This window comes from Micromys minutus, assembly GCF_963924665.1.
Source record: "Micromys minutus genome assembly, chromosome: 6".
In the NCBI taxonomy this organism is placed as follows: domain Eukaryota; kingdom Metazoa; phylum Chordata; class Mammalia; order Rodentia; family Muridae; genus Micromys; species Micromys minutus.
The window spans coordinates 44,882,125-44,905,096 of record NC_137975.1 but is presented as its reverse complement, the minus strand read 5'-3'; the positions used below and the strand labels follow the sequence as shown (position 1 = coordinate 44,905,096).

General features: G+C 40.6%; 1 protein-coding gene across 2 annotated transcripts in view; it reads right to left on the bottom strand.

Moving 5' to 3' along the window:
• The window catches only part of NEBL (nebulette), a gene marked incomplete at its 3' end in the record, with an annotated part of 357,458 nt that overhangs the window by 183,541 nt on the left and 150,945 nt on the right, over nt 1–22,972 (bottom strand). The window lies entirely within an intron of this gene.

Sequence of the window (22,972 nt, the reverse complement as noted above, 5' to 3'; positions counted from 1 at the left end):
TTGTTTCAACTTAATAACAAAACCATTTCTTTCAAAGTTATTTGAAGGGGGTAGCTGTCAAATTATGTGATAGAATCCAAAGTACAAAACTAAATAAATTAATGGAATGGAGAAGAATGATTTTTGTGGGAAACAAGATTTTTTTTAAAAAAAATGATCAAAAACTGTTACTTCTAAAATGAAGGCAAACTGTTTACAAAAGAAAAAAAACTTTCCCAGGAAGTGCTTTGTCTAATCAGAATTTAACAATGAATTTCTCCACACAAAACTTTGAATTTGACTTTTTAATCTAGGGGGAAAATGAAAACATAATTTTAAAATAGATGTGTATGGATATCAGAGGGGGGAAGACACAGAGACAGAGACAAAGGGCAAAGGGCGCACAGGCATGCCACAACACACATGTGGAGGTCAGGGTACCTTTGATGCCGTTGTTGAATACGGCACACACCGCTCTAGCTGACTGAGCTTCCTCCACTGAGGCCCCTGTCCCTGCCTAATGCCTCATGGAAGGAGGCAGAGATTTGGCTTTATTCCAAGATGGCTGACTTCCTGTGAGCTCTGAGAATCCATGAGGGCGCACTGTAAAGCCGGGTCATCGTTTCACTCTGGGGTTGTTTACACTGTCCTGTGCTATCACACATGTCTGCAATGAATAGACTCCTGAAGAGGTTTATTCAGTTCATAGTGTGGAGGTCCACACTACGGAACTACATTTGTTTGGCTCTGTGAGGACCTGATGGCTAGAGCAAAGCTCGAGGGGCAGCTTCCTGTGGTGGCCGGGCATGCAGGAAGTAAGAAGAAATGCTTCTGGGGCAGTCATTCGAAGAAGATGCCTTCACACACAGTTCTTGTGGAGATGCACCTAACCAGTCAGCCTGACCAGCGCCCCCTTACCCACACATCCCTACTGCCACTTCTTCCGTTTTCCACTGCCTCAATAGCACCACATTGGGGAGCACACAGAAAACATAGCCAGATTATACCCAGTATATAGAAACCACAAGAAACCCCAAAATACCTCACTCCATTCTTCCTCAGCACTGGCTCACTGCAACCGAGCTGGGTCATGCAGTGCCACGATTGCTCTTTATTTTATGCACCTTATTTTATATTCAAACACCCGAATTTCTAGAATCCTTTTCTTCTATGTGGACCCCAGCCATTCTAGTCCTGTGTCAGGAATCAAGGAAGGAAGGCTCCCAACCTGGCCTTGGGACACTTCATCCAAACTGAAGTCTAGGGCACTCTAATCAGACTATCCCTACATGAAATAACACAAATCAACTTCATTGCCATGAAATCTTGATTTAAGCTGCCAATTAAACAGCAGACTTGCCAGTAATGTTTTTTTTCTGTGAATCCGACCTCCTCAGCTTGATTAGTTAGGCATACCAGTAGGTGCTTGGGGCATGGGTGCTTGTGTAGTATGGGACCTCCTGAGTTCAAGCACCAGAAACCCACATATACACACAGAGGGGGTGGGGAGGAAGGGGAGGGGAGGGAGGGAAGGAGGGAGGGAAGGAGAAGAAGGGATTTTTTTAAAGACTTTGTTGTACTGGTTCACACACACAAACACACACACACACACACACACAAAGCAAACAAATACCAAATCCTCACTTCCCCAACCTACAACCTACAAGTACTCATAAGTGCTAAAGATACAGTATGCTGGATAAGATACAGCACTAATCATTTAAATTCTATATAAACTATAGTGAAATAATTTTTAAAAGAGAAAAACATATATCTCCTCTATTAAAAAACCAGGGAGCAAATACAGAAGCTCGTGACTTGAGCTTCTTAGACAATAGGCCTTCTCACAGTCTCATAGTTTAATTTCCTTTGTTGCTAATTAGTTGGGTAATAAGTAGACCATTTAAATTCATATCCCTTCAGGTTGAGGGTGTTTTTTATGTTCTGGGCTTGGATCTTTGGGCATTATGAACATGAAACATTGGCAACATAGGGCTATCTCATAAAGACAGTACATGGTACTTCACTGGCCTCTTCCAAGGTTCAGATGTAGTTATGTGCCTGTGTGTGCTTTTCCCAAATGAGTGCAATATGACCATCTAGTAGGTTACTATATTTGTAATTCATGCAAAGCAACCTAACCATTTGAATATTGGCTCAACTGTTCCCAAGAACCAGGGCAACCCACTAAGGAACAAATAGTAATTTTAAAATAATGCTAATAGTAGTAAAAAAAATCACATTTCATTGACCTTAACAAATAATTAGGTTAAGAGTAATACAAGAGAATGGTTATCTTCCTGTCAGACTCAGAGGACAGTTGGGCTAAGTCTTAACTGAGGCATCTTGATACTATTACAAGAAGCCAATTGGATATCTCAAGATTCTCGGCTTTGTGATAGCCCTGAATTGCCAGTAAAAGGCTGAACCACATGATATCTAAAAACCACCTTCATAAAATAAATTCTGGCCTGGGGATTTAGCTCAATGGTAAACAGCTTACTTAGCAAACAGGCCACAGGTTTCAGCCCCTGCACAATAGAAAAATAAATGACTGGATATGAATGAATAAAAATAAATTTTGTGGTTATCCAGCTATCCCAACATGTCAAAACACAGATGTGCATAGTGGTAATTTACACATAGTTTTTGAGACAAAATAGCATCAATTAAATCACAACAAATAAGTCAGCTTCTTCATTTTATATGTTTAGATGCATGCCTTAAATCTTGTTTCTCTAGAGTTTTGGTTTCACGATATAATCTCACCAAAGCTTCCTTGAACTTTGAAGACGAATGAGACTGGTGATGTGAATAGGTGCTCTTCCCAAGCACTGATTGACATACAGACACAGAGCAAAGCCAAGTGCCTGCTTCATATTCACCGAACTTCCTGTCTCATTCAATTACAACAATTGTTAACAACTAGTCCCCTTTTAAACAGCTATTATTGACTTACTGTCTTTGGAGTCCTCTTTTATCAAACCCAATGTAGCACTGCCTATTAGCATTGAAAAAGCCTTTCCCCAGACAGGCATGTAATCCCAGCACTTGGCAGGATGAGACAGAAGGATTATAAGATTGAGTGTATACTAGGCTACTTAAAAAGTTGAGGTTAGCCTGGCTTACATCGCCAGTTTGGGCCCAGCCTGGAATACATACTGAGACCTTGCTTCAAAAGAAACAAAAAATATATTTCTGGTCATGTATTTCTTAGGCACTGGTTAGACTAAGTACTTGTTACACAGCTAAAAATTGCTCTATATTTTCTAGGATATTACACCAGGTTGCTGTATTATGGATAATTTGTCAACCAGGTCATTTTTGCTAAGCAAGATAGTTACTCTCTTGTGTAGGCACCTAAAGTTTACTAAATCATCCATGCACAAGACATAGTCTGCCCAAATTGTGTCTCTTTTAAAGACATGGTTTCTTTTGATGACATTCTATGGCTATCAAGTTGTGTCAGGACCACTTCCCTGAGCTGCTTGAAGGCCCTTGTTTTCTGTCCTCTCGAATTTGTGGGTACCAGTTGCTTAGCCCTCTCCCACCATACTCTGCCTTCATTCAGCACACCTGTTATAGTTTTCTATTGAATTCTGACCCACCCATAACTCTTTACTCCACTTTCTCAGATGCTTAGGTATCTATCACCACTGACGTAATGCAGTGTAAACCCAGCCCCTTGATATTGCCCAAGTCCTTCCAAGTAGTCTGTCCTCCACTTAGCACAGTCCCCACTCACAAGAGTCACAGTCTAGAGCATGTGTGTTTTCAATAGCTGTGCTGCCCCCCAAAATCTCTTTCTAGTCCTACCAAACAGTCCCCAGCTTATTGTCCATCTTACCCCTGTCACTGTTTTGACTCCAACTAGAAGGTCCAGTCCACCAGCTCGGTTACTGCTGCCCATGATTCTCAGGGTCTTTATACACACCCACATACAGTAGTCTGTCTTTAGTTCTAGTTTCTGTATCTGGGATTTCAGAATTACCTACATTCAACAATGGCTGAAAATATACCAAGCACAAGTATAGAAAGGAACAGTTCTATGTTTTGAGTTGTGACCTACTCTGCATAGCATGAAGGAATCTCACAGCATTTTATTCCATTTTTCCTGAGTTCTAAACTATCCTACCATCCTTTCACCCAAAACATCCAGTTTGTGTAAAACCCATCCAAGGGGCACTCAGTAGGCATATGTCATGTCACAGTATCTGCTGTGGCACCACAGTGCTTGTCCACAAAGAAACCCTTAATCCACTCAATAATGGCCTCAGATTCTAAGAGAAAAATGCAAGTAACTTTATTACACTATATAGTTGATATTTTATTATCAGTTATTATTAATGTACTGCTCACATGATTTATACCGTCACCAATATGCATATGGAAGAAAAATGACACACAGATTACATAGGGGTCAGTTCCACCTGAGATTTCCACGCTCCATTGGTGTCCTGAGGACGCTGCATAACTGGTATCCTACAGTCCATTGTGACCACTCAATACCTTTCAATTACTGCTGCCCCTTCCCTTCTCTCTTCTATTCTCCTGGCAAAACCCCAGCCCACACAAGACCTCACTTTTTATTTCCTCTGCATTACATCCTAAACGCCCAATACGGTGAAGAAAAACACAGAACCAGGCTGTCTGCTTTCATTCTAATTTATGACCTTTTCAATTGCACTCTCAGCCTTTTCTGGCAGCCTCCATCTTTGTCCCAAATTTATTACTCTCTCACTACACAGTAAAACCATTTCCACACTATTCTTCCTCCCCAGTATCCTGCCCATGCAACCTTACTCATTCGCAATAGATAACTGTAACTTTTAATTCCCAGTGAAAATGGGGATTACTCCAAAATAATTTGTCATTTTCCCACCAGAAGACTTGACTGGCCCTTTGAACTTTATCTGGCCCACCGGGATGAATTGTCCTGAATCCTTAGCTGAGGTCAACTCTTTCACTGTGTACTGGGTTCTGCCCCTACTCACTCCTACAGCCCTGTCAAGAGCTCTGCTGCAAAATCAACCCCTTCCTTCTCCATCTCTTCCTCTCTATGGACACACAATCCCATTTGCATATCAAGATGTGTCACTTAGAACCCTATTTCTTTTGTTTTTCATTTTTTTAATTAGATAGTCTCTGTATTTACATTTGAAATGCTATCCCCTTCCCCTACCCCACTCCCATCTCCTCCCACTCCACTTGTCTTCACAAAGGTGCACTCCCTCCTAATCCCCCTCTCCACCCCATTGCCTTCACATTGCCCTACACTGGGAAAATGTGCCCTCCCTGAACCAAAGGCCTCTACTCACATTGATGCCAGACACTGCTATATTCAGCTACATGCACAACTGAAGCCATAGGTCTTTCAATGTGTGCTCGATGGTGTTTTAGTCCACAGGAGTTTTGGAGGGTTTGGTTGATTGATAATGTTGTTCTTCCCATGAGGTTGCAATCCCTTTCAGCTCCTTCAGTCTTTTCTTTGGTACCTTAATTGGGGTCCCCGTGTTTACTCTGATGGAGAGCTGCAAACATGCTCAGCTATATCTGTATGACCCCGACAGAGCTGCTGAGGAGGCACCTCTATTTGGACCCTGATGTTCTTTACAGCAAGCTCCTCCTATAGTTACCTACTGACAGCTTTAATGGCTGCTGCTGATGATGACATTTCAAGCCAACATTTGTCTCTCCGAAACCACTCTTAGGAAAACATCCACCAAACCAGGCTGCTAAATCCAGTGCTTGAGTCTCACTTATCAGCATCTCAGAAGCCTTTTAACAGTCAGCCTCACCCTCCTGCATCAATTTCTTCCTGTACCTACATCCCAGAGCCTAGGAGTTCCTGACACACATTAGAAATGCAGTAAGGACCCACAGAACGAATAAATGAATTAGTTTGATTTAAATCTAGACTGCTCGGATGCTTTACACTAAATAATCTCGGTATGAAATTACAGTAAATGTCAAGGACATGATTGCTTTCAGAATTTTAGCTGCCAGGATCTAGGTTATCAGTTATCTAAATAAATGGCCAATTTTCTAAAGTGATGCATTTCATACAAATGAACAGAAGATTTTTCAATCACGGAAGGTGTATGCATAAGAAGTACTTGTCCCTTGAGGCAGCCAAAAGTTTGTAAAAAGCATTATTCTCCCCAGCTAACCTAGTTCAAAAATATATTTCACTGCTATATTAGTCATTTTTCTGTTGCTGCAATAAAACACCATGACCAAGAGTAATATATATATGGAACCTGCTAGCCTGCCATGGACTAATGGAGCCTCTAGCCTTGCATGGGTTAATGGAAACTTACAGCCTCAAAGACAACAGGATGCTACAAAGTGAGAGTGAAGCTGTGGCCCAGGGCCAGATAAACTGACCAACACGAAGAAACACAAAGCACATGTTATGAAAGCATCATGATCACAGCTACATGAACAGTGCACGTATGACCACTATACCTGAGTGATTATCCTTCTGAGGAAGATCACCTATGCAGGGAACATTCTGCTAGTTCTTTGGAATAGGGGTCCAAAGGGTTTAGGAATGAACTGTGTAGAGACTTTAGGGAATCTGAGATGGTGGAAAAGACCAATATGTTTTTTATTTCTTCTAAGAGCATTCATATCATTTATTAATGAAGAGTTAACAGAACCTATGATATTAACATTAGTAAATATCAGATATTTTCTCATCACAGTACAATTGTTAATGGTACTTGGAAGTGTCACACTCAGTCATTTAATAAAAAAGCCATATAAGTATTCTAAGTTCAATTTTTTAACATTTAGATATCGACTCTTTAATATAATTGATATACGTTAAAATCACTTTCTCTCAACACTGGGGACATGGCTGGTAAAGGAGCTTGGCTGCTCAAGCCTGGTGATCATGGAATTCTTAGAAACAATGGAAAGATAGAAGAATAGAACCTCCACAAAGCTGTGCTCTGCCCTCCATGTATGTGCCATGACAGATGAGCACACACACACACACACACACACACATGTGCGAACGTTTGTGTGTGTGTGTTAGGGGTGGGAGCTGATAACTGAAATCTACTTTCCTAATTGTTTTTTGATTGGTCAAGTAAGACAGCAGAAGCCAATCGCTGGGAAAAGGATAAGGGGGGATTTCCAGGCCGGACAGGAAGAGAATGAGATGCTGAGTTAATTGGAATTTGGACCAGGTGGTGGAGTGGGTAGGAAGCACAAACATGTAGGTTTCAGAGACCAATAATTTGTAGCCTCCTGTGGGGGCTATGGAAGGCGGGGCAAGATATTCTTTGCACAGCAGTTGTGTTATTTGGCTGGTTTTAAAATATTAAAGTTGTCTGGTGTTTTTCATCCACTGCGACTCAGGTGAAAGAAGTGGGCTGCTGGGGTGGTCAGTGGGTCTGTGGAAACGTGAGCTGTAGCTGCAGGCATTCTCAGGGAGGACAGTGGTTGGGTGTCTTAGCCGAGCTGCGTGATTTTCAGAGCTAAGTCGTGAACAGCCAGGTCACCCAGCAAATAGGCCAAGCAAGAAGCAAGTGTGCCTTTTAAATTACAGGCAACACATATATGCACAATAATACTTAAAATCATAATAAGAGGTTTTAATTACTATTCAAATCAAGAATGGTAATTTTATTTCTCTGTTGCATTCCTACTATGACTTATTCACTAATCTTGAGCCAGAAAAACCAAAATTCTTGCTACTTTTTAACCTTACCTCACATCGTTAATCCTAGTACTTGGGGGCTGAGGGGACAGGACTTTAGTACAAGGTCAGCAGGGACCAGCTAGTAAGATCCTGTACAAAAACACAGTAAGGGAAAGCAGATCAAAAGTACCCTCCTGCCCGGTCCTCTTGCTCTGTTATATTCTTTCCAGCTGCTGGCTTGCTTGCTTTCCCCTGCCCTACTTTGCTCCCATGATCCTCTTCTTTATCCACAAGCCTGGGTCCTTTATTTTGCACAACTGAAGTGTTCTACCCATAAACCTAGCTGACATAAACAAATCTAACACAAATTCTGATGTCTGATAGCTTTTCTCTACGAGGATACAGAGACTCTGATTTAATATAAAGGCTACATGCATGGGTAGGGGTTATTTCACACTGATTCACTTAACAATTCTGTCTGCAGCAGATAAAGTAAATGTTCCTGTAGACCTCATTCCCGTTACCTTAACAGGGAATTGAACTGCTGACTTAATGAGGAGGGTATATAGGGGTTTTTAGAGCTGCCCATGTTCTGTCTGGCTGTAAAGGAAATCAGATGATGCCACCAGCTTGATGAAAAAGAATATTTTTAAATTTACTGAAGTTCTTTATAAATAGACTTTTTAAAGTTTGAGGATTCTTTAGCTTAGTATAAACATTTGCATGTTGTCAAACTGAGAAACTAAGCCAAAGTTATAACCAAAAAATCTGAGTGAATGGAAATTAAATCAGTAAGATTTTTACTCAAAACAAATATTTTACTTGATATATGCTTTCTTAGGATATTAAAAATGGCCAGTTGATATGTGCCTGTAAGCACGGAGATTATTTTAATTTGCTTTATCTGACGGTTATTTTTCAAAGCGTAATTGGATAAATTACTTCTACTTTTGCTTTTTTAACTACTATACGACTAATAATAACCAATATAGCTTTATAGTGGCATCTTTCGTGCGTTATGGCAACATAATACCCTTAGAGCACTCTTTGGAAGTGTCATCGAATTGGCACATTTGAAATGTTGCTGGCTCAAGCTCAAAATTGCAAACTCATTTTTCAACCTCCCTTGCAGGGAGAGACCGCCTGAGACCTGGACGCCATTGTTTGGGTGTATCCAGAGTCCTTATTTCATGAGTATTAGTAGGAAACAGGCTGCATGAATAATGTTTGTTCTGATGATGTGGGTTCATAGTCTCCCCATGAGAGAGGTTCCAGGGCACAGATTCAATTAAAGCAGGGGCAGCTGCATGATCCCATCAGCAGCTTTCGGTGTCTCCACAACTGCATGAAAACACACGGTTGCTTGTCTTCCAGACCTAACTCATCTACTCCAGTCTCAGGGCTTTCCACTACTAATTTCATTTCCTTTCTATACCAACAACAAAATCAGCTGTATGCAACTTGAAACTGTTAGTAGATTTTAAAAAGTCATTTAATTTTTAAAAATATGGTCTCATCACCTACTGGCCCATAAACCCTTTGACCCAAATGTGTTCTGCCTACAAGATGTGCCCAGGTATAGATGGAACAGAGACTGGGGGAATGGCCAATAAATGAGTGGCCCGAGTTGAAACCCACTCCATGGATGAGAACTGATCTATGTTTGCAGAAGAAGCCTAGCATGACTGTCCTCTGAGAGAGTCCATCCAGCAGCCAATGGAAACAAATGTAGAGACCCACAACAAACACTAGATGGAGCTTGGGGAGTCTTATAAAAGAGTTGGGGGAGGGGAAATTGAAGAACCCAAAGGGGATAGGGAGTCTACAAGAAGACCAACAGAGTCAACTAACCTGGGCACTTGGGGACTCCCAGACACAGAACCACTACCCAAAGAGCAAGCATGGCCTAGACTTAGGACTCCCATACATATATAGCATACATATATCTTGGTTTTTGTGTGGGTAGCTCAACAACTAGAGCAAGGGCTGTCCATGACTCTGTTGCCTGCCTGTGGATCCCATTCACCTAATTGGGTTGCCTTGTCTGGCTTGAGAGGGAGAGGATATACCTAGACCTGCAGTGAGTTGATATGCCAGGTTAGGTTGATTCTTATAGGGAGGCCTCTGCCTCTCAGAGGATAAGGTGAGGGTAGGGGATATGTGAGTGAGAGATACCAAGAGGAGAGGCAGGGGTTGTAATCAGAATGTAAAGTGAATAAATTAATTAATTAATTAATGAAAAAATATGGTCTATTGTTTTTAAATACAATTAACAAAAATTAAGTAACAACAATAATAAAAGAATAACAAAGTTAAGTAATAACATGTACTAGCATTTGAAAAGATTTATTTAGATAGTCTCCAGTCATGAAATGTTCGTCAACAAAGGATATCGCTACATTGTAGCCAAGAGAGACTGTTAAATTATAAATAGCTTTCTTCATAGGGTAATAGTCCAGTTTACTTTCTGCTGCTGTAAAAAAAACACCATTACCAAAAACAACTTGGGGAAGAAAGGGTTACTTAACCTTAGAGTTACAGTTTAGCAGTGAGGAAAGTCAGGGCAGGAACTCCAACAGGACAGAATCTAGAAACAAAAACCACCAGAGGAACAATGGTTGCCCACTCTGGGTCCTGTTCAACACAACTCTCTTACACAACCCAGAAAAATACCTTCCCCTGAGTGGCACTGCCCACAGTTGGCTGGACCCTGTCACATCAATCACAAATCAAGAAAATTCTCCACACACATGACCACAGTTCAGTATGACCTGTGCAGTTTCTCAACCAAGACTCTGTCGTCATGGGTAATGTTTGGTTCTGTTGATTTGAAAATAAAAGCTAACCAGGACAGGTGGAATCAGGGCTAGAATTTTTAAAAGCAACCTGTTAATGTTACCACCAAATAAAATTTTCATAGGTGCATAAAATACTTTTGAATATTCATTTGGCTCTTTGCGTGATTATGATGCAGAAAGAAATACTGCCTCCAAACCTGGTGACTTCACAATAGCCCTCACTTATTTATTTTGTCATGAGTGGGCAAATTAGCCATTGTATCTACTCAGCTCCACATTTCAGAGGAACCTAATTTCTGTCCCTGGAGTTTTCTCATTCTCCTGGATCAGTAGCTACACAGAATGTAGTCTTACAGTAAGTAGCAGGGGTTCCAGAAGCCATACCATACAGAGAAGAACATCCAGGACCTCTGCTGAGATCATGTCTGCTCCAATTCCATGGACTGCTATGGTTACATAATCATGCCATGGCTGACATCAGTGGAATGATAGTATCTTGACCAACAGAATACCAGACAAAGTCATGAGGCAAAGGCATAGGAACATATGTCTGAAAGAGAGATGTGATGAATGGGAGGAAACACTGCACTTGAGTGTAGAAATTACCTCATCCATACCTACAGTGTACCACACTAACAATTAAGGAGAAAATATATTGGTATATTATGACAGAGCGGGCTTCAGCCACCTCTCACCTCCATCCTCACCTTACCCAGTGCTGTCTTATAATATATATCAAGATTAGACAAGATCCCCCAAATGTCAAATTAGGCTAAAGCCACATAAAGAACTACACCATTTTACAACAAAATCATTTCACAGCACACACTTGAATGTTAACATTTCTTCAATTACCAAATTCTTCCCACCCGGTAATTTAATCTGCCTTTCAGGCCAGCTAGCTAAATCATGTTTTCTCACATTTTGAATTACACCATCCTAAATGGAATATACCTTGTCACCGAGTCATTTATTTGATGCCATACTTAATTGCTCTCTTTAGTCCCTGCATGTGTAGTCAATTTATCAGACAAAACGTATTTGAACTTGAAACTGATTCCATGGAAGAGAAGCTAGAGGCAAAGTACAGCTAAAGCCTCTCCAGAGGGACCTTTCAGTGAATTTAATCTATGGCATCCAAAAAAGAGTAATTGCATCCACTGTATACATAAATCTCAGCCCTGGAAATCCTGGTAGTAATTGATGAATATGAAGATGATTCAAATGTAATTAATTTAATGTCTTATGCTTTCAAAATTCAGACTAAGATATAATTTGTTTCTTATATTAGGATCTTAAAACTCAGGCCAGGATCTTAGAACTCAGGCATTTTAATGTTATACCAAGCTACCTCAGAAAAGTAATTAGGGGGCAGTCCTGTCTTTATAGTCACCTCTCCTATTAGTAACCATGCTACCTGCACTGAATTAGAAAACTCTTGAGTAGTCCCCTCAAATGATGCAAAGAACCAAGTTGAAAATAGGGTGAAATGTAGAGAAATTGTCTTGGAGGGAAACATATCTTACTCTCCTCTAAAGACACACAGCATCTCCCACTTAGAGCAAGAATTCAAGGCCAGCAGAGGCTGAATGATTGGCTGACACCATAAGAGTGATTTCGGGGGATAGGAACCGTGGCCATTGCTGCCTTACTGGGACAGATATGTCATCACGTCAGGTGTGAAGACAGCTTCTTGGCCACCCTCCCAGTGACAAGTGTAGGTCGGGAGCATGGGGCCATAGCTGCTATTATGTGCAGAATTAAACCCGCCACATGAAAGAAAAAGGGTCCCTGGGCTTCAAGACCTACAAGTTGAGATTTTTCCTGTTCCGTGAAATGAGGAGTTTCTCAGCAACACTCAGGAATACCAATGAACAGCTCTATGGTAACCGAGGCAACAAATCCATCTGAAAAAGCAAGTGGGAGAGGCTAGGAGAGCAAAGAGAAACCACCAACTTAACTCTTATTTTCGAAAACTACAGCTAATACAAAACATCCTGGGAGGGGCTGATATTGTCTTTTAATTCACAAAATCTACTTCCATAGTTTATTCTTGCACCATCTTTGCACATCAGAAGGTGATGCAGCTGTTTCTGACCTTTCTGCAAACACTAATCAGTTAGAAAATCATCATTTTTGAGTAGAGAAGCTGGACATGCTTGGTGCTCTGAGCAACGGCTTTCACTTCATCCCAACCAGCTCACCATCCATGGAATGACAGCTGCTTCTTCCTTTACAGTGGCTGGTATTGTTCTTAACTCTGGGCTTCCAGTTTTTAAGTCTTAACCAGGAATTTTCCAGGAATTCCTCCACACAACTAACCTCCACCAGCAAGTGCCAAAGACCAGCATGACCTGACTCTACTACATGGGAGTTCTGGGGTCCCCCATACTCATCATAAACCTGAGAAAGCTGGAACTTTCTAGATGCTTCTTATATAGAAGCATGATCCGTCACCATGATGCAGACCCTAGCTGGGAGCTACAGGGTTGCCAGGAAACATCCAGCCTGTTGAAATCATTACCTTCCCAACAGAGTCTATTTTACATAAAATATGCCCCAAATAACCACATCTCACACAACTGAGATTTGCTACTTGAAATGTCTTGAAATACGAATATGTCTTTGCTTGAATTGTTCACCTAATAGTGGGATTTTAAATCTTGCTCTTGGTTCAAGACATTGAGCACAAAGAGAGATGCTAATGTATCTTAATCATCAGTAGAGTGCCATACAATTTGTCAACGTTACCTGTGGGTTTTAAAAGTAACTCTACTCACTTTTTTTTGTTTACTGCTGGTTTAAAATTCTACAAATTTAACCATTTCCGTGTGTATAAGTACATATAAGTAAATATACATATTTGTACTTCTTTTTAGAGACGGGGTCTTAGTATGTAACTCTAGCTGGCCTAAAACTTGCTACATAGGCCAAGTTGGCCTTGAGCTCAGAGATTCTTCTGCCTCTACTTCCACGATGCTGGTATTAAAAGCATTAATCACCATGCCTGGCGTCAAAAGGTTATCTGTCTGGCCCCACCCGCAGGATGTTTTGCTCCTTTCTACCTCTTCAGTGCTTGTATAGTTACGTTTAAATTTCTGTGCCCAACTATCTAACCAGAGGAACCAAGGGAAGGGTTTATTTCGATGCAGTTTCAGAAGGTGCAAAACCCATCCTAGTGTGAAATGTGTGGTAGTGTAGGTTTTGGTGACATATTTGTGGTGATGGGGTCTCACACTGTTCCCAATGGGGACATGGAGAAAGCACTGGAACCAGAGTCCTGGGTGTAATCTTAAAAGACCCACTCTTAGTGATCTACCTGCAACTAGCTGTGCTTTGCCTCATTAGTGCAACACCTTAACCAGCATCTTAACCAGTACACTCCTTCAGGAATAAGCACTCAAAACATGAACCTGTGATATATACTTCAGGTTCAACCCCTAACGTCATCATGGTGTTGAAATAATGCAGTACCACGTGGATCATGTTAATCTCTCCTAAGTCTGTGTTTGGATTGTCTCCAAAACTCCTGAGCTTACAACATTTCTCAAGCATTTTCCATAACAAATCACACCATTGAAGCATCTGCAGTGTCATCTTTGAATTTTATTAGTCTTATAAATCAAAATTTTAGAAACATTGAAAGTAGCAGCAAGCATCTGCCACCCCTCTTTCCTTCTTAACTTTGGAAAGAACACTGAAGAACCTGATTAGGCCCTGTCATGACCAGTTCTGGCTCATCTATGTCATTTTAAACTGTGTTTGTTTTAGCGAAGAGTGTAGCTCAGTGACAAAGCACCTGGCTAGTGTACACAGGCCCCTGTTTTCAGTCACCAGCGCTAAGAAACAAAGCAAAGAAAACAAAGCAGACTTAAATAAGTAAACTAAATAAATAAAAACCACAAATGTCCTCAGGTTGATTCTAATGGATCCTGGACTTCAAGTTCTTCAGATACACCCTCTCATTGGGATCTATTCATGCTACAATAGCCACACTTCCTGACTATCAATTTCAAACTGAAAACAGCCCCTATGCCACTGAACTAGTAATAAATATCAGATACTTTAAATCAAAACCTGAGTCCTTGCTCTTCTGTTCAACCTTAAAGGCTCTACATCAAGTTTTTAGACAACTTCTCCCCCAGAGGTGAGAAAAGTCAACGAAGTTTCCAAATATTACTTCTGTGATGTTCCCTTGCTTTCTACTGTCCTATATCATTTCCAAATAGGAAATAGTCGCTGATTTTAATACTGAACACTAACTCCAGGCAGAGTGATGGAAACTATATAGCATAGTCAGCATCCTGGCGATGATGGCTGTACTTAGCGTCCCCTGTCAGGTACCTGGCCTGTCCTAGAACTGCCAGCTTCATACATTACTACCAACTTCCGAATTATCTCTTAAGAAAAATGAGAAAAGGATTTTAGAATAAAATTGAGAGTTTAAGTGTCCAAAGCTATGCAGAAGTAAGCGATGAACGCAATTTAAATCCAGGTTCATGTCCAGATCACACGAAACCTTCACACTGCAACCACTTAGTTCAGGTCCAGATCACACGAAACCTTCACACTGCAACCACTTAGTTCAGGTCCAGATCACACGAAACCTTCACACTGCAACCACTTAGTTCAGGTCCAGATCACACGAAACCTTCACACTGCAACCACTTAGTTCAGGTCCAGATCACACGAAACCTTCACACTGCAACCACTTAGTTCATGTCCAGATCACACGAAACCTTCACACTGCAACCACTTAGTTCAGGTCCAGATCACACGAAAACTTCACACTGCAACCACTTAGTTCAGGTCCAGATCAAATGAAACCTTCACACTGCAACCACTTAGTTCAGGTCCAGATCAAACGAAACCTTCACACTGCAACCACTTAGTTCAGGTCCAGATCAAATGAAACCTTCACACTGCAACCACTTAGTTCAGGTCCAGATCACACGAAACCTTCACACTGCAACCACTTAGTTCTGGGAGGTTGGGCTACATAAAGGTAGAATGTGCTGAGCAAAATGCTATCCATGATAAAACCAAATTTACACAATATCTTTCCACAAATTCAGCCCTACAAAGGATAATAGATGGAAAACTCCAACACAAAGAGGAAAACTACACCCTAGAAAAAACAAGAAAGGATTCTTCTTATGACTACCCCAAAAGAAGATACCCATACAAACAAAAAACTACCTCTAACAACAAAAATAATAGGAAACAACAATCACTAGTCCTTAATATCTCTCAGCATCAATAGACTTAATTCCAAAATAAAAAGACTAGACTAAGAGATTGGATACATAAATAGTACTTAACATTTTGCTACATACAAGAAATGTACCTCAGTGTCAAAGACAGACACTATCTCAGAGTAAAAGGCTGGAAAACAATTTTCCAAGCAAATGGTCCCAAAAAACAAGCTGGAGTAGACATTTTAATACTGAATAAAATAAATCTTCAGCCAAAATTATCAAAAAAAATAAATAAAAAGGTAAGGAAGGACACTTCATACTCATCAAAGGAAAAATCTAACAAGATGAATTCTCAATTTTAAACATCTATGCTCCAAATGCAAGGGCATCCACATTCATAAAAGAAACTTCATTAAGCTCAAAGCACACATTGCATGGAGTTCTCATGGAGAGACTCCCAGGTGCATATGCAGGAGAGGATAGCATTTTCTGGCATCAATGAGAGGAGAGGCCTTTGGTCCAGTAAAGGCTCCTTTTCCTAGTGTAGGAGAATGATAAGGCACTGAGGTGGGAGAGGGAGTTTGGGAGAGGGAGCATCTTCATGGAGACCATTGGAGAGGGAGAATGAATGGAATTGGCAGAAAGGGGATAACATCTGAAATGTAAATACAGAGAATATCTATTTTTTAAAAAAAGAGAAAAATATAAGATTTTTTAGAATTTAATGAAAATGAAGGCACAACATATCCAAACTTATGTGACACAATGAAAGCAGTGTTAAGAGAAAACTTATAGCTCTGAATACCTCCAAAAAGAAACTGGAGAGAGCATACACTAACAGCTTGACAGCATACCTGAAAGCTCTAGAACAAAAAGAAGTAAACATACCTAAGAGGAGTAGATGGCAGAAAAAAAAACAAACTCGGAACTGAAAGCAACCGAGTAAAAAGAAAATACAAAGAATCAACAAAACCAGGAGCTAGTTCTTTGAGAAAAATCAACAAGATAACCAGACTAACAGGAGTATACAATGACAGTATTTAATTAACAAAATCAGAAATAAAAAGAGACACATAACAACAGAAAACGAGGTAAAAAAAGAAACAAAAAATATCAGATCCTACTACAAAAAGGCTATAGTCAACAAAACTGGAAAATATGGATGAAATGGACAATTTTCCACACCTATACCAGGAACCTAAGTTAAATCAGAATCGGACTAACCATGTAAACAGTCCCATAACCCCTAAAGAAACACAAGGAGTCATTAAAAGTCTCCCAACCAAAAAAAGCCCAAAACATGATGGGTTTCATGCAGAATTTTATCAGACCTTCATAGAAGACCTAATACCAATACTCTCCAAACTATTTCACAAAATTGAAACAGAAAGAATGCTGCTCAACTCCTTCTATGATGCCACAATTATGCTCATTCCTACACAGAAATACCCTACAAGGAAAGAGAATCTCAGATCAATTTCACTTATGAATATAAAAACACTCAATAAAATTCACACAAGCCAAATGCAAGAACACATCAAAATGATCATCCATTATGATCAAGTAGGCTTCAGCCCAGGGATGCAGAAATGGTTTAATATATGGAAATCCACCAATATAATCCCCTATATAAACAAACTCAAAGAAAAATACCACATGATCATCTCATTAGATGCTGAGAAAGCATTTGACAAAATTCAACACCCTTCATGTTAAAAGTTTTGGAAAGATCAGGAATGCAAGGTTCATACCTAAACATAGTAAAAACAATATACAGCAAACCAGTAGCCAACATCAAACTAAATGGTGAGAAACTTGAAGCAATCCCACAAATATCAGGTACTAGATAAGGACGGCCACTCTCCCCCTACCTATTCAATATAGTACTCTACAGATTCAAGAAACGACCATCAAAATTCCAATCTATTTCTTCATAAAATTAGAATGAAAAATTGGTAATTTTTTGAATAACAAAACTACCAGAATATCAAAAACTATCAACAATAAAATAATTTCTGGGGGAAATCACCATCCCTGACTTCAAGCTGTAGTACAGAACAGTCATGATAAAAACTGCATGGTATTGGTACAGAGAAAGGCAGGTAGATCAGTGGAATAGTATTGAAGGTCCAGAAATTAACCCACACACCTATGGTCACTTGATCTTTGACAAAGGAGCTAAAACCATCCTCTAGAAAAAAAAGATAGCATTTTCAACAAGTGAGTGCTGACTGTCTGCTTGTAGAATAATGCAAATTGGTCCGTTCATATCTTCTTGTACAAAGTCCAAGTCCAAGTGGATCAAGGACCTCCACATAAAACCAGATACACTGAAACTAATAGAAGAAAAAGTGGAGGAGAACCTTGAACACATGGGTACAGGGGAAAATTTCCTGAACAGAACACCAATGGCTTATGCTCTAAGATCAAGAATCAACAAATGCAACTTCATAACATTGCAAAGCTTCTGTAAGGCAAAGGACACTGCCCATGAGACAAAACTGAAACCAGCATATTGGGAAAAAAAACTTTACCAATCCTGCATCTGATAAAGGGCTAATATCCAATATATTCAAAGAACTCACAAAGTTAGACTTCAGAGAGTCAAATAAACACATTAAAAATGGGGTACAGAGCTAAACAAAGAATTGTCAACTAAGGAATATAGAATAGCCAAAAAGCACCTAAAGAATTGTTCAACATCATTAGTTATCAGAGAAATGTGAACCAAAAAAACCCTCAAATTCCACCTAACACTAGTCAGATGTCTAAGGTCAAAAACTCAGGTGACAGCAGATACTGGCGAGGATTTGGAGAAAGAGGAACACTCCTCAACTGTTTGTGGGATTTTTCTGGTACAACCACTCTGGAAATTAGTCTCAGGGACTAAGCCACCAACCAAGTGTACACATGGAGGAACCTATGGCTTCAGCAGCATATGTAGCAGAGAATGGCTTTGCTGGACATCACTGGTGTAAGAGAGGGCCTTGGTCCTGTGAAGCTTTGATGCCCCAATATAGGGGAATGCCAGGGCAGGGAGGCAGAAATGCCTAAGTGGGTGGGGGAGCATCCTCATAGAAGCAGGGGGAGGGAGGATGTCATAGGGGATTTTCAGAGGGGAAACTGAGAAAGAGGAGAACATTTGAAATATAAGTAAATAAAACATCCAATGAAAAAGGGGGAAAAAAGAAAAAAATCCATATTAATTATTTTTAAGCAGCAAGAAGGCTATAGCAGAAAAGCTTCTATATGCTTCAAACAGCAAAGCTCAATGAATCTAAAACACAGCCTCATGCCTGGAACTCTAGGGCTAAGTGAAAAGTGCTACTTTTGTGCTGAAATTCTCCTCTGCTCACTTCTCTCAAGGGCTGCCACAGAAGAAACTCTGAGATGCACATGTGTGCAAGCAGCTACTGCCATGACCATTGTGAAAAGTAAATGTTCAACTAGTTAATAATCTATTCACACCCATAAAATGTAGGTTTCCCATTCATAAATTATGAAAAGAAAATTACAGAACCTACTACTTTGAGGATAATGTAGACACAACCTTGGGACTCTTTTACAACTAAATTCTTCCTGACTTTTGCCTGCATGGCACTGTTTATCCATCTGCACAGACACTCTCTGAAGGCTCTGAATCATCCCGACTACTCATTTACTTTCTCCTTTACACCCACACATGTTTACAAACATGGAGTTACAAAGACAGTGGGCCTAGCCTGAACCCTGACCACAGTCTCAGATATCCAGATCTAGAAACTCAAAAGCATCAGTAACATTACTTTAGAAATGTCTCCCAGGAGCACAGCCTAGGAAGGTCTCAGGTGGGGAAGGGCACAGCCTTAATTAGACAACCTCAAATGAGATAAAATCAATACACAGTCTTTGTTTGATAAGTGCATTTGCTACATGAGTACAGTATTCATCTCACTTTCCAATATCCACAGCCACTTTCTCTGCCTTCACCACTCCTATATGAACCTTCCTCAAACTAAACCTCATAGACTGGAAAGATGTCTCCATGGGTAAAGCAATGCCCCCACAGGCATGAAGACCTGGGTTCTGAACCCTAGAACTTATGTAAAGCTAAGTTTGGTACAGCATACCTATAATCCCTGTGGGATCAGGACAGATGATGGGGGTAGGGTCTCTGGATGAATCCCAGGAATCAGACCCTGGAGATAATGTCAGGGTGCAGATCTGAGTTTATTGCACAGTGCACAGCTTATATACAGTGCTTAAGCCAATCCCAAGATTCTAAATCCTCAGTGAATCATATCTCACCAGATAGATACCATGTCCATTCAAAACCTTGCCTGATGAGGTTACTCAGTAGGTAATGGTGTGGGGTGTGGGAGTATTAGGACTTCCACGAAAATGGGAAAGCCAACCTTCTTGGTGTACTCTCAGCATCTTTACAAGAATCTCTTATGCCTTCTAGATTTTCTGTATAGTCACTACCCCATGGATGGCCAAACAACATACCTATCACATTCCAGCTCCTCTTGGAGTATCCTGGGTCCATCCATTTCTTCTGACACTGTCAGTGCCCCATTCCTCCACTAAGGCCTTCTCTAACGAGTCTTGTTTTTTATTTTAACTTATCAATGCTTAAGGCTTTCTTTTAGTTTAGAGTTATTGTTAATACTGTTTGCTCCAGTACAGTTCAGAACGCAAGTGCACACACAGAGGGAAAGCCCCTGTGAGCCCTGCCCAACTTGTGGTTACTCTTCTAGTGCTAGTGGGCCTTACTGACTGCACCCACTAGGTAGCTTCATTAGCTTTCTTTTCTTCTAGGCAACTTCACTGAACAATACTGGTACTAGCAAAATTAGAAACTAATACTTACTGTCTTAGCTAGGGTTTTATTGCTAGGAAAAGACACCATGACCAAAGCAACTCTTATAAAGGCAAACATTTAGCTGACACTGGTTTACAGTTTCAGAGGTTTAGTCCTCTGGCAGGCAGACATGATGGTGGGGAGTCAAGAATTTTACACCTTGATCAGAAGGCAACCAGTGGAAAACAATTTGTTTCACACTGGGCATAGCTTGAACATTTATGGCCTCAAAGCTATGCCTCCACAGAGACAGACTTTATCTAACAAGCCCACATCTCCTCCAGTAAGGTGTGCCTCCTTACAGTGCCACTCCCTACCGGCTAAACCTATTCAAACCACTACACTCACACTGCTTCAAGAGTAGCAACAGTCTAACACATACAGAATGAAACATTGTTGCAGGTGCTGCTGAGTCTCAGGAGTGAACAATGATGAGACAGGAAAAAAAAACTAACACCTGAATAACAGAACATTTACAGCTAATTCTCCAGCACACTGTATTAAACTATTAAGCCATGTTGGCCATGGTGGTACACACCCGCAGTCCTAGCACGTGAAAAGCAGAAGCAGAAGGAGCACACACTCTTGGCCAGCCTAGGCTGCTAGTTTAATTCTCCACCTGACACAGTCAGGAATCATCCTTCATAAGGAGAGTCTTGGTGAGAGGGAATCTAGATGAGTTGCCCTGTAGGAATGTCTACAAAGAAATTGTCTTAATGAGTTTCACTGAGGTGAGAAGACCTGGCCTAAGGTAGCATCATTCGCTGACTTTGTTTCCAGAACTCTGTAAAAAAGAGGGGGACTCTCTGAACCACAGCTCTCATGGTTAAAGAATAAAAACATTTGGACTGGTAAGATGACTCAGCAAGTGAAAACACAAAAACAAACACAATTTGCTTTGTTACCTTGATAGCCTGAATTTGATCCCTGCAACCTCCATACAGGGACTGAAGAAACAGAGTGCACACACGAGTCGTGGCATATACTACCCCACGTGTATCTTTCACTTTAAAACTCCTTGCTTGGCTCCCAGGGACTTGGCCTACTGGGAGGATGGGGAAATGAGGAGAAGACAAACACAGAGACCCACAGAAATGAGATCCGGGTTCTGATGGAGAAGCCTCAGCAGCCCAGACACCCCTGTTTATTATGTACAGTTGAACAGGAAGACAGTTATTACATATACTTGAACAGGATGACAGCATTATTAAACACAGTTGAACAAAGAGGCAGGTTACTGTATATATTTGAACAGGGAGAAAAGGTTATTACACTCAGATAAAAAGGAGGCAGGCTTATATTACACAGCTGGATGAAGGAGACGGGTTTAACTAATCTTGGCAGGGCTGTCTCTATAGATGAACAGTCTCCAGGCTATAAGGATCCAGAGGGGAAAGTAATGTCGGACATCTTGTGCATACACTGTAAACTGTGAAAACTGCACACACTCACACCAGTAGGACAAGCTTTGCCATTTCCCTAAACCTAGCTTGGGGAAAATTTTGCCACATCCTCTATGTCTAAGGCTTTGAGGTCCTTGATACAACTGTGCCCAAGTCAACACACATTCAGAACTTCACTTGCTCAGGACTTTCCTACAGAACACATGTATCTGTAATAGTAACAAAGGAACAAAATCCGTATCTAATACATATGGATTAAGGCAGATGCAGAATAAAATGCCCTTTAGCAAACGACCAGCTCATCTTTACTTAGTAATATTTGCTATGAATTCCAACCATTTATTCTTTTATTGATCTAAAATCTTTGAGGAACACACATATGAGGACTCTACTCTTGCTGGAATTCTCAAAGATAGTAAGCTTGGGGAATCCATGAACTGTTCCCGCAAACAGAGAAGGTATGAGGAGGAAAACGGAGTGGGGGGGGGATGACAAGACAATAAAGAGAAAAGCGCTATAGCCATGCCTCATAGTTGGCATGTAATAAAAGCATGTATAAGCTAGCAGATGTCTGCAGAAGGAAGGAAGAGAGCATAAGAAATCACACGACAATGCTACTTGCCTCTGCACAGTACATTAAAAACCCAACTAGCTTGGTTTTTAACACCTGCAAACCTGTCAACTCTGATGTCCCATAAAAACCATAATATAAAGTCATTTAGCTGCATCATTCTGCTTCACCTTTAAGTGACTGCTGTCTATCCCTAACACCATTAAGGAGGTGGGAGCAATGCTGAAACTACAAGATAACATGAGGCAGGTCACCATGTAAGGTCTGGGAGCCAAGCATAAGACACAGCCAGCCTGGACCCAGTGAAGTCAAGCTATATGAAGCCAAATAAATAAACACTAGCAAGCAATGGGTTTTGTGCCTGGACTTTTGTTTTAATATTATATCCATGCCTACAAAGCCATTCCAATAGGACCAAGGTAGGTCAAGAATTAAAATGTAAGTAAGGGCAGTGGCCTCTGTATAGACTATTCCAACAGTTGCTTATTAATATCCTTGTGTGTCCCAGCCCTGAGACAGAGCCAGAACC